Raw genomic sequence first — 10,721 nt, 5'->3', positions numbered from 1 at the left:
TTTGTTTCGCATGGATTGGAAGCTAAGCCTTCTACTTCGCATTGATTTGAAGCTAAATCAAGTTTATCGCATAGATTTTGAAGCTTACTCGTTTGATCGTCTGCATTTCAAGCTATATCACTTATATCCGAACTGTTTGAAGCTAAATCATTTGTTGCGCATGGATTTGAAGGTGAAACTTCTACATCGCATTGATTTGAAGCTAAATCATGAGTTTCGCATGGATTAGATGCTAACTCGTTTGTTTCGCCTGCATTTGAAGCTATATCATTTACATCGCAAGTATTTGAAGCTAAATCATTTGTTAAGCATGGATTTGAAGGTAAACCTTCTACATCGCATTGATTTGAAGCTAAATCAAATTTATCGCGTGGATTTTGAAGCTAACTCGTTTGATCGTCTGCATTTGAAGCTATATCACTTATGTGCCAAGTGTTTGAAGCTAAATTATTTGTTAAGCATGGATTTGAAGGTAAACCTCCTACATTGCATTGATTTGAAGCTAAATCATGAGTTTCGCATGGATTAGAAGCTAACACGTTTGCTTCGCCTGCATTTGAAGCTATATCATTTATATCGCAAGTATTTGAAGCGAAATCATTTGTTAAGCATGGATTTGAAGGTAAACCTTCTAGATCGCATTGATTTGAAGCTAAATCATGAGTTTCGCATGGATTAGAAGCTAACTCGTTTTTTTCGTCTGCATTTGAAGCTGTATCACTTATACCGCAAGTATCTGAACCTAAATCATTTGTTTCGAATGGATTGGAAGCTAAGCCTTCTACTTCGCATTGATTTGAAGCTAAATCAAGTTTATCGCATAGATTTTGAAGCTTACTCGTTTGATCGTCTGCATTTCAAGCTATATCACATATATCCGAACTGTTTGAAGCTAAATCATTTGTTGCGCATGGATTTGAAGGTGAAACTTCTACATCGCATTGATTTGAAGCTAAATCATGAGTTTCGCATGGATTAGATGCTAACTCGTTTGTTTCGCCTGCATTTGAAGATATATCATTTACATCGCAAGTATTTGAAGCTAAATCATTTGTTAAGCATGGATTTGAAGGTAAACCTTCTACATCGCATTGATTTGAAGCTAAATCAAATTTATCGCGTGGATTTTGAAGCTAACTCGTTTGATCGTCTGCATTTGAAGCTATATCACTTATGTCCCAAGTGTTTGAAGCTAAATTATTTGTTAAGCATGGATTTGAAGGTAAACCTCCTACATCGCATTGATTTGAAGCTAAATCATGAGTTTCGCATGGATTAGAAGCTAACACGTTTGTTTCGCCTGCATTTGAAGCTATATCATTTATATCGCAAGTATTTGAAGCGAAATCATTTGTTAAGCATGGATTTGAAGGTAAACCTTCTAGATCGCATTGATTTGAAGCTAAATCATGAGTTTCGCATGGATTAGAAGCTAACTCGTTTGTTTCGTCTGCATTTGAAGCTGTATCACTTATACCGCAAGTATCTGAATCTAAATCATTTGTTTCGCATGGATTGGAAGCTAAGCCTTCTACTTCGCATTGATTTGAAGCTAAATCAAGTTTATCGCATAGATTTTGAAGCTTACTCGTTTGATCGTCTGCATTTCAAGCTATATCACTTATATCCGAACTGTTTGAAGCTAAATCATTTGTTGCGCATGGATTTGAAGGTGAAACTTCTACATCGCATTGATTTGAAGCTAAATCATGAGTTTCGCATGGATTAGATGCTAACTCGTTTGTTTCGCCTGCATTTGAAGCTATATCATTTACATCGCAAGTATTTGAAGCTAAATCATTTGTTAAGCATGGATTTGAAGGTAAACCTTCTACATCGCATTGATTTGAAGCTAAATCAAATTTATCGCGTGGATTTTGAATCTAACTCGTTTGATCGTCTGCATTTGAAGCTATATCACTTATGTCCCAAGTGTTTGAAGCTAAATTATTTGTTAAGCATGGATTTGAAGGTAAACCTCCTACATCGCATTGATTTGAAGCTAAATCATGAGTTTCGCATGGATTAGAAGCTAACACGTTTGTTTCGCCTGCATTTGAAGCTATATCATTTATATCGCAAGTATTTGAATCGAAATCATTTGTTAAGCATGGATTTGAAGGTAAACCTTCTAGATCGCATTGATTTGAAGCTAAATCATGAGTTTCGCATGGATTAGAAGCTAACTCGTTTGTTTCGTCTGCATTTGAAGCTGTATCACTTATACCGCAAGTATCTGAACCTAAATCATTTGTTTCGAATGGATTGGAAGCTAAGCCTTCTAGATCGCATTGATTTGAAGCTAAATCAAGTTTATCGCATAGATTTTGAAGCTTACTCGTTTGATCGTCTGCATTTCAAGCTATATCACATATATCCGAACTGTTTGAAGCTAAATCATTTGTTGCGCATGGATTTGAAGGTGAAACTTCTACATCGCATTGATTTGAAGCTAAATCATGAGTTTCGCATGGATTAGATGCTAACTCGTTTGTTTCGCCTGCATTTGACGATATATCATTTACATCGCAAGTATTTGAAGCTAAATCATTTGTTAAGCATGGATTTGAAGGTAAACCTTCTACATCGCATTGATTTGAAGCTAAATCAAATTTATCGCGTGGATTTTGAAGCTAACTCGTTTGATCGTCTGCATTTGAAGCTATATCACTTATGTCCCAAGTGTTTGAAGCTAAATTATTTGTTAAGCATGGATTTGAAGGTAAACCTCCTACATCGCATTGATTTGAAGCTAAATCATGAGTTTCGCATGGATTAGAAGCTAACACGTTTGTTTCGCCTGCATTTGAAGCTATATCATTTATATCGCAAGTATTTGAAGCGAAATCATTTGTTAAGCATGGTTTTAAAGGTAAACCTTCTACATCGCATTGATTTGAAGCTAAATCATGAGTTTCGCATGGATTAGAAGCTAACTCGTTTGTTTCGTCTGCATTTGAAGCTGTATCACTTATACCGCAAGTATCTGAATCTAAATCATTTGTTTCGCATGGATTGGAAGCTAAGCCTTCTACTTCGCATTGATTTGAAGCTAAATCAAGTTTATCGCATAGATTTTGAAGCTTACTCGTTTGATCGTCTGCATTTCAAGCTATATCACTTATATCCGAACTGTTTGAAGCTAAATCATTTGTTGCGCATGGATTTGAAGGTGAAACTTCTACATCGCATTGATTTGAAGCTAAATCATGAGTTTCGCATGGATTAGATGCTAACTCGTTTGTTTCGCCTGCATTTGAAGCTATATCATTTACATCGCAAGTATTTGAAGCTAAATCATTTGTTAAGCATGGATTTGAAGGTAAACCTTCTACATCGCATTGATTTGAAGCTAAATCATGAGTTTCGCATGGATTAGAAGCTAACTCGTTTGTTACGCCTGCATTTGATGCTATTCATTTATATCGCTAGTATTTGAAGCTAAATCATTTGTGTTGCATGGATTTGAAGCTCATCCTTCTACTTCGCATTGATTTGAAGCTAAATCATGAGTTTCGCAAGGATTAGAAGCTAACTCGTTTGTTTCGCCAGCATTTGAAGCTATATCATTTATATCGCTAGTATTTGAAGCTAAATCATTTGTGTTGCATGGATTTGAAGCTCATCCTTCTACTTCGCATTGATTTGAAGCTAAATCAAATTTATCGCGTGGATTATGAAACTAACTCGTTTGATCGTCTGCATTTGAAGATATATCACTTATATCCCAAGTGTTTGAAGCTAAATCATTTGTTGCGCATGGATTTGAAGGTAAACCTTCTACATCGCATTGATTTGAAGCTAAATCATGAGTTTCGCATGGATTAGAAGCTAACTCGTTTGTTACGCCTGCATTTGAAGCTATTCATTTATATCGCTAGTATTTGAAGCTAAATCATTTGTGTTGCATGGATTTGAAGCTCATCCTTCTACTTCGCATTGATTTGAAGCTAAATCAAGTTTATCGCATGGATTTTGAATCTAACTCGTTTGATCGTCTGCATTTGATGCCATATCACTTATATCCCAAGTGTTTGAAGCTAAATCATTTGTTAAGCATGGATTTGAAGGTAAACAATCTACATCGCATTAATTTGAAGCTAAATCATGAGTTTCGCATGGATTAGAAGCTAACACGTATGTTTCGCCTGCATTTGAAGCTATATCATTCATATCGCAAGTATTTGAAGCTAAATCATTTGTTAAGCATGGATTTGAAGGTAAACCTTCTACATCGCATTGATTTGAAGCTAAATCATGGGTTTCGCATAGATATGAAGCTAACTCGTTTGTTTCGTCTGCATTTGAAGCTGTATCACTTATACCGCAAGTATCTGGACCTAAATCATTTGTTTCGCATGGATTGGAAGCTAAGCCTTCTACTTCGCATTGATTTGAAGCTAAATCAAGTTTATCGCATAGATTTTGAAGCTTACTCGTTCGATCGTCTGCATTTCAAGCTATATCACTTATATCCGAACTGTTTGAAGCTAAATCATTTGTTAAGCATGGATTTGAAGGTAAACCTCCTACATCGCATTGATTTGAAGCTAATCATGAGTTTCGCATGGATTAGAAGCTAACTCGTTTGTTTCGTCTGCATTTGAAGCTGTATCACTTATACCGCAAGTATTTGAACTTAAATCATTTGTTTCGCATGGATTGGAAGCTAAGCCTTCTACTTCGCATTGATTTGAAGCTAAATCAAATTTATCGCGTGGATTATGAAACTAACTCGTTTGATCGTCTGCATTTGAAGCTATATCATTCATATCGCAAGTATTTGAAGCTAAATCATTTGTTAAGCATGGATTTGAAGGTAAACCTTCTACATCGCATTGATTTGAAGCTAAATCATGGGTTTCGCATAGATATGAAGCTAACTCGTTTGTTTCGTCTGCATTTGAAGCTGTATCACTTATACCGCAAGTATCTGGACCTAAATCATTTGCTTCGCATGGATTGGAAGCTAAGCCTTCTACTTCGCATTGATTTGAAGCTAAATCAAGTTTATCGCATGGATTTTGAAGCTAACTCGTTTGATCGTCTGCATTTGATGCCATATCACTTATATCCCAAGTGTTTGAAGCTAAATCATTTTTTAAGCATGGATTTGAAGGTAAACCTTCTACATCGCATTGATTTGAAGCTAAATCATGAGTTTCGCATGGATTAGAAGCTAACACGTTTGTTTCGCCTGCATTTGAAGCTATATCATTTATATCGCAAGTATTTGAAGCTAAATCATTTGTTAAGCATGGATTTGAAGGTATACCTTCTACTTTGCATTGATTTGAAGCTAAATCAAGTTTATCGCATGGATTTTGAAGCTAACTCGTTTGATCGTCTGCATTTGAAGCTTTTTCACTTATATCCCAAGTGTTTGAAGCTAAATCATTTGTTAAGCATTGATTTGAAGGTAAACCTTCTACATCGCATTGATTTGAAGCTAAATCATGGGTTTCGCATAGATATGAAGCTAACTCGTTTGTTTCGTCTGCATTTGAAGCAGTATCACTTATACCGCAAGTATCTGGACCTAAATCATTTGTTTCGCATGGATTGGAAGCTAATCGTTCTACTTCGCATTGATTTGAAGCTAAATCAAGTTTATCGCATGGATTTTGAAGCTAACTCGTTTGATCGTCTGCATTTGAAGCTTTTTCACTTATATCCCAAGTGTTTGAACCTAAATCATTTTTTAAGCATGGATTTGAAGGTAAACCTTCTACATCGCATTGATTTGAAGCTAAATCAAATTTATCGCGTGGATTTTGAAGCTAACTCGTTTGATCGTCTGCATTTGAAGCTATATCACTTATGTCCCAAGTGTTTGAAGCTAAATTATTTGTTAAGCATGGATTTGAAGGTAAACCTCCTACATCGCATTGATTTGAAGCTAAATCATGAGTTTCGCATGGATTAGAAGCTAACACGTTTGTTTCGCCTGCATTTGAAGCTATATCATTTATATCGCAAGTATTTGAATCGAAATCATTTGTTAAGCATGGATTTGAAGGTAAACCTTCTAGATCGCATTGATTTGAAGCTAAATCATGAGTTTCGCATGGATTAGAAGCTAACTCGTTTGTTTCGTCTGCATTTGAAGCTGTATCACTTATACCGCAAGTATCTGAACCTAAATCATTTGTTTCGCATGGATTGGAAGCTAAGCCTTCTACTTCGCATTGATTTGAAGCTAAATCAAGTTTATCGCATAGATTTTGAAGCTTACTCGTTTGATCGTCTGCATTTCTAGCTATATCACTTATATCCGAACTGTTTGAAGCTAAATCATTTGTTAAGCATGGATTTGAAGGTAAACCTTCTACATCGCATTGATTTGAAGCTATATCATGTGTTTCGCATAGATATGAAGCTAACTCGTTTGTTTCGTCTGCATTTGAAGCTGTATCACTTATACCGCAAGTATCTGAACCTAAATCATTTGTTTCGCATGGATTGGAAGCTAAGCCTTCTACTTCGCATTGATTTGAAGCTAAATCAAGTTTATCGCATAGATTTTGAAGCTTACTCGTTTGATCGTCTGCATTTCAAGCTATATCACTTATATCCGAACTGTTTGAAGCTAAATCATTTGTTGCGTATGGATTTGAAGGTGAAACTTCTACATCGCATTGATTTGAAGCTAAATCATGAGTTTCGCATGGATTAGATGCTAACTCGTTTGTTTCGCCTGCATTTGAAGCTATATCATTTACATCGCAAGTATTTGAAGCTAAATCATTTGTTAAGCATGGATTTGAAGGTAAACCTTCTACATCGCATTGATTTGAAGCTAAATCAAATTTATCGCGTGGATTTTGAAGCTAACTCGTTTGATCGTCTGCATTTGAAGCTATATCACTTATGTCCCAAGTGTTTGAAGCTAAATTATTTGTTAAGCATGGATTTGAAGGTAAACCTCCTACATCGCATTGATTTGAAGCTAAATCATGAGTTTCGCATGGATTAGAAGCTAACACGTTTGTTTCGCCTGCATTTGAAGCTATATCATTTATATCGCAAGTATTTGAAGCGAAATCATTTGTTAAGCATGGATTTGAAGGTAAACCTCCTACATCGCATTGATTTGAAGCTAATCATGAGTTTCGCATGGATTAGAAGCTAACTCGTTTGTTTCGTCTGCATTTGAAGCTGTATCACTTATACCGCAAGTATTTGAACTTAAATCATTTGTTTCGCATGGATTGGAAGCTAAGCCTTCTACTTCGCATTGATTTGAAGCTAAATCAAATTTATCGCGTGGATTATGAAACTAACTCGTTTGATCGTCTGCATTTGAAGCTATATCATTCATATCGCAAGTATTTGAAGCTAAATCATTTGTTAAGCATGGATTTGAAGGTAAACCTTCTACATCGCATTGATTTGAAGCTAAATCATGGGTTTCGCATAGATATGAAGCTAACTCGTTTGTTTCGTCTGCATTTGAAGCTGTATCACTTATACCGCAAGTATCTGGACCTAAATCATTTGTTTCGCATGGATTGGAAGCTAAGCCTTCTACTTCGCATTGATTTGAAGCTAAATCAAGTTTATCGCATGGATTTTGAAGCTAACTCGTTTGATCGTCTGCATTTGATGCCATATCACTTATATCCCAAGTGTTTGAAGCTAAATCATTTTTTAAGCATGGATTTGAAGGTAAACCTTCTACATCGCATTGATTTGAAGCTAAATCATGAGTTTCGCATGGATTAGAAGCTAACACGTTTGTTTCGCCTGCATTTGAAGCTATATCATTTATATCGCAAGTATTTGAAGCTAAATCATTTGTTAAGCATGGATTTGAAGGTATACCTTCTACTTTGCATTGATTTGAAGCTAAATCAAGTTTATCGCATGGATTTTGAAGCTAACTCGTTTGATCGTCTGCATTTGAAGCTTTTTCACTTATATCCCAAGTGTTTGAAGCTAAATCATTTGTTAAGCATTGATTTGAAGGTAAACCTTCTACATCGCATTGATTTGAAGCTAAATCATGGGTTTCGCATAGATATGAAGCTAACTCGTTTGTTTCGTCTGCATTTGAAGCAGTATCACTTATACCGCAAGTATCTGGACCTAAATCATTTGTTTCGCATGGATTGGAAGCTAATCGTTCTACTTCGCATTGATTTGAAGCTAAATCAAGTTTATCGCATGGATTTTGAAGCTAACTCGTTTGATCGTCTGCATTTGAAGCTTTTTCACTTATATCCCAAGTGTTTGAACCTAAATCATTTTTTAAGCATGGATTTGAAGGTAAACCTTCTACTTCGCATTGATTTGAAGCTAAATCATGTTTATCGCATGGATTTTGAAGCTAACTCGTTTGATCGTCTGCATTTCAAGCTATATCACTTATATCCCAACTGTTTGAAGCTAAATCATTTGTTGCGCATGGATTTGAAGGTGAACCTTCTACATCGCATTGATTTGAAGCTAAATCACGAGTTTCGCATGGATTAGAAGCTAACACGTTTGTTTCGCCTGCATTTGAAGCTATATCATTCATATCGCAAGTATTCGAAGCTAAATCATTTGTTAAGCATGGATTTGAAGGTAAACCTTCTACATCGCATTGATTTGAAGCTAAATCATGGCTTTCGCATAGATATGAAGCTAACTCGTTTGTTTCGTCTGCATTTGAAGCTGTATCACTTATACCGAAAGTATCTGGACCTAAATCATTTGTTTCGCATGGATTGGAAGCTAAGCCTTCTACTTCGCATTGATTTGAAGCTGAATCATGTTTATCGCATGGATTTTGAAGCTAACTCGTTTGATCGTCTGCATTTCAAGCTATATCACTTATATCCCAACTGTTTGAAGCTAAATCATTTGTTGCGCATGGATTTGAAGGTGAACCTTCTACATGGCATTGATTTGAAGCTAAATCATGAGTTTCGCATGGATTAGAAGCTAACTCGTTTGTTTCGCCTGCATTTGAAGCTATATCATTTATATCGCTAGTATTTGAAGCTAAATCATTTGTGTTGCATGGATTTGAAGCTCATCCATCTACTTCGCATTGATTTGAATCTAAATCAAATTTATCGCGTGGATTATGTAGCTAACTCGTTTGATCGTCTGCATTTGAAGCTATATCAGTTATATCCCAAGTGTTTGAAGCTAAATTATTTGTTAAGCATGGATTTGAAGGTAAACCTCCTACATCGCATTGATTTGAAGCTAAATCATGAGTTTCGCATGGATTAGAAGCTAACACGTTTGTTTCGCCTGCATTTGAAGCTATATCATTCATATCGCAAGTATTTGAAGCTAAATCATTTGTTAAGCATGGATTTGAAGGTAAACCTTCTACATCGCATTGATTTGAAGCAAAATCATGGGTTTCGCATAGATATGAAGCTAACTCGTTCGTTTCGTCTGCATTTGAAGCTGTATCACTTATACCGCAAGTATCTGGACCTAAATCATTTGTTAAGCATGGATTTGAAGGTATACCTTCTACATCGCATTGATTTGAAGCTAAATCATGTGTTTCGCATTGATATGAAGCTATCTCGTTTGTTTCGTCTGCATTTGAAGCTGTATCATTTATACCGCAAGTATCTGAACCTAAATCATTTGTTTCGCATGGATTTGAAGCTAAGCCTTCTACTTCGCATTGATTTGAAGCTAAATCAAGTTTATCGCATGGATTTTGAAGCTAACTGTTTTGATCGTCTGCATTTCAAGCTATATCACTTATATCCCAACTGTTTGAAGCTAAATCATTTGTTGCGCATGGATTTAAAGGTGAACCTTCTACATCGCATTGATTTGAAGCTAAATCATGAGTTTCGCATGGATTAGAAGCTAACTCGTTTGTTTCGCCTGCATTTGAAGCTATATCATTTATGTCGCAAGTATTTGAAGCTAAATCATTTGTGTTGCATGGATTTGCAGCTCATACTTCTACTTCGCATTGATTTGAAGCTAAATCAAGTTTATCGCATGGATTTTGAAGCTAACTCGTTTGATCGTCTGCATTTGATGCCATATCACTTATATCCCAAGTGTTTGAACCTAAATCATTTTTTAAGCATGGATTTGAAGGTAAACCTTCTACTTCGCATTGATTTGAAGCTAAATCATGAGTTTCGCATGGATTTGAAGCTAAGCCTTCTACTTCGCATTGATTTGAAGCTAAATCATGGGTTTCGCATAGATATGAAGCTAACTCGTTTGTTTCGTCTGCATTTGAAGCTGTATCACTTATACCGCAAGTATCTGGACCTAAATCATTTGTTTCGCATGGATTGGAAGCTAATCGTTCTACTTCGCATTGATTTGAAGCTAAATCAAGTTTATCGCATGGATTTTGAAGCTAACTCGTTTGATCGTCTGCATTTGATGCCATATCACTTATATCCCAAGTGTTTGAAGCTAAATCATTTGTTAAGCATGGTTTTGAAGGTAAACCTTCTACATCGCATTGATTTGAAGCTAAATCATGTGTTTCGCATAGATATGAAGCTATCTCGTTTGTTTCGTCTGCATTTGAAGCTGTATCATTTATACCGCAAGTATCTGAACCTAAATCATTTGTTTCGCATGGATTAAAAGCTAAGCCTTCTACTTTGCATTGATTTGAAGCTAAATCAAGTTTATCGCATGGATTTTGAAGCTAACTCGTTTGATCGTCTGCATTTGAAGCTTTTTCACTTATATCCCAAGTGTTTGAAGCTAAATCATTTGTTAATCATGGA

This window comes from Megalopta genalis, unplaced genomic scaffold (assembly GCF_051020955.1).
Source record: "Megalopta genalis isolate 19385.01 unplaced genomic scaffold, iyMegGena1_principal scaffold0164, whole genome shotgun sequence".
In the NCBI taxonomy this organism is placed as follows: Eukaryota; Metazoa; Arthropoda; class Insecta; order Hymenoptera; family Halictidae; genus Megalopta; species Megalopta genalis.
This window is presented reverse-complemented; position numbering follows the sequence as displayed.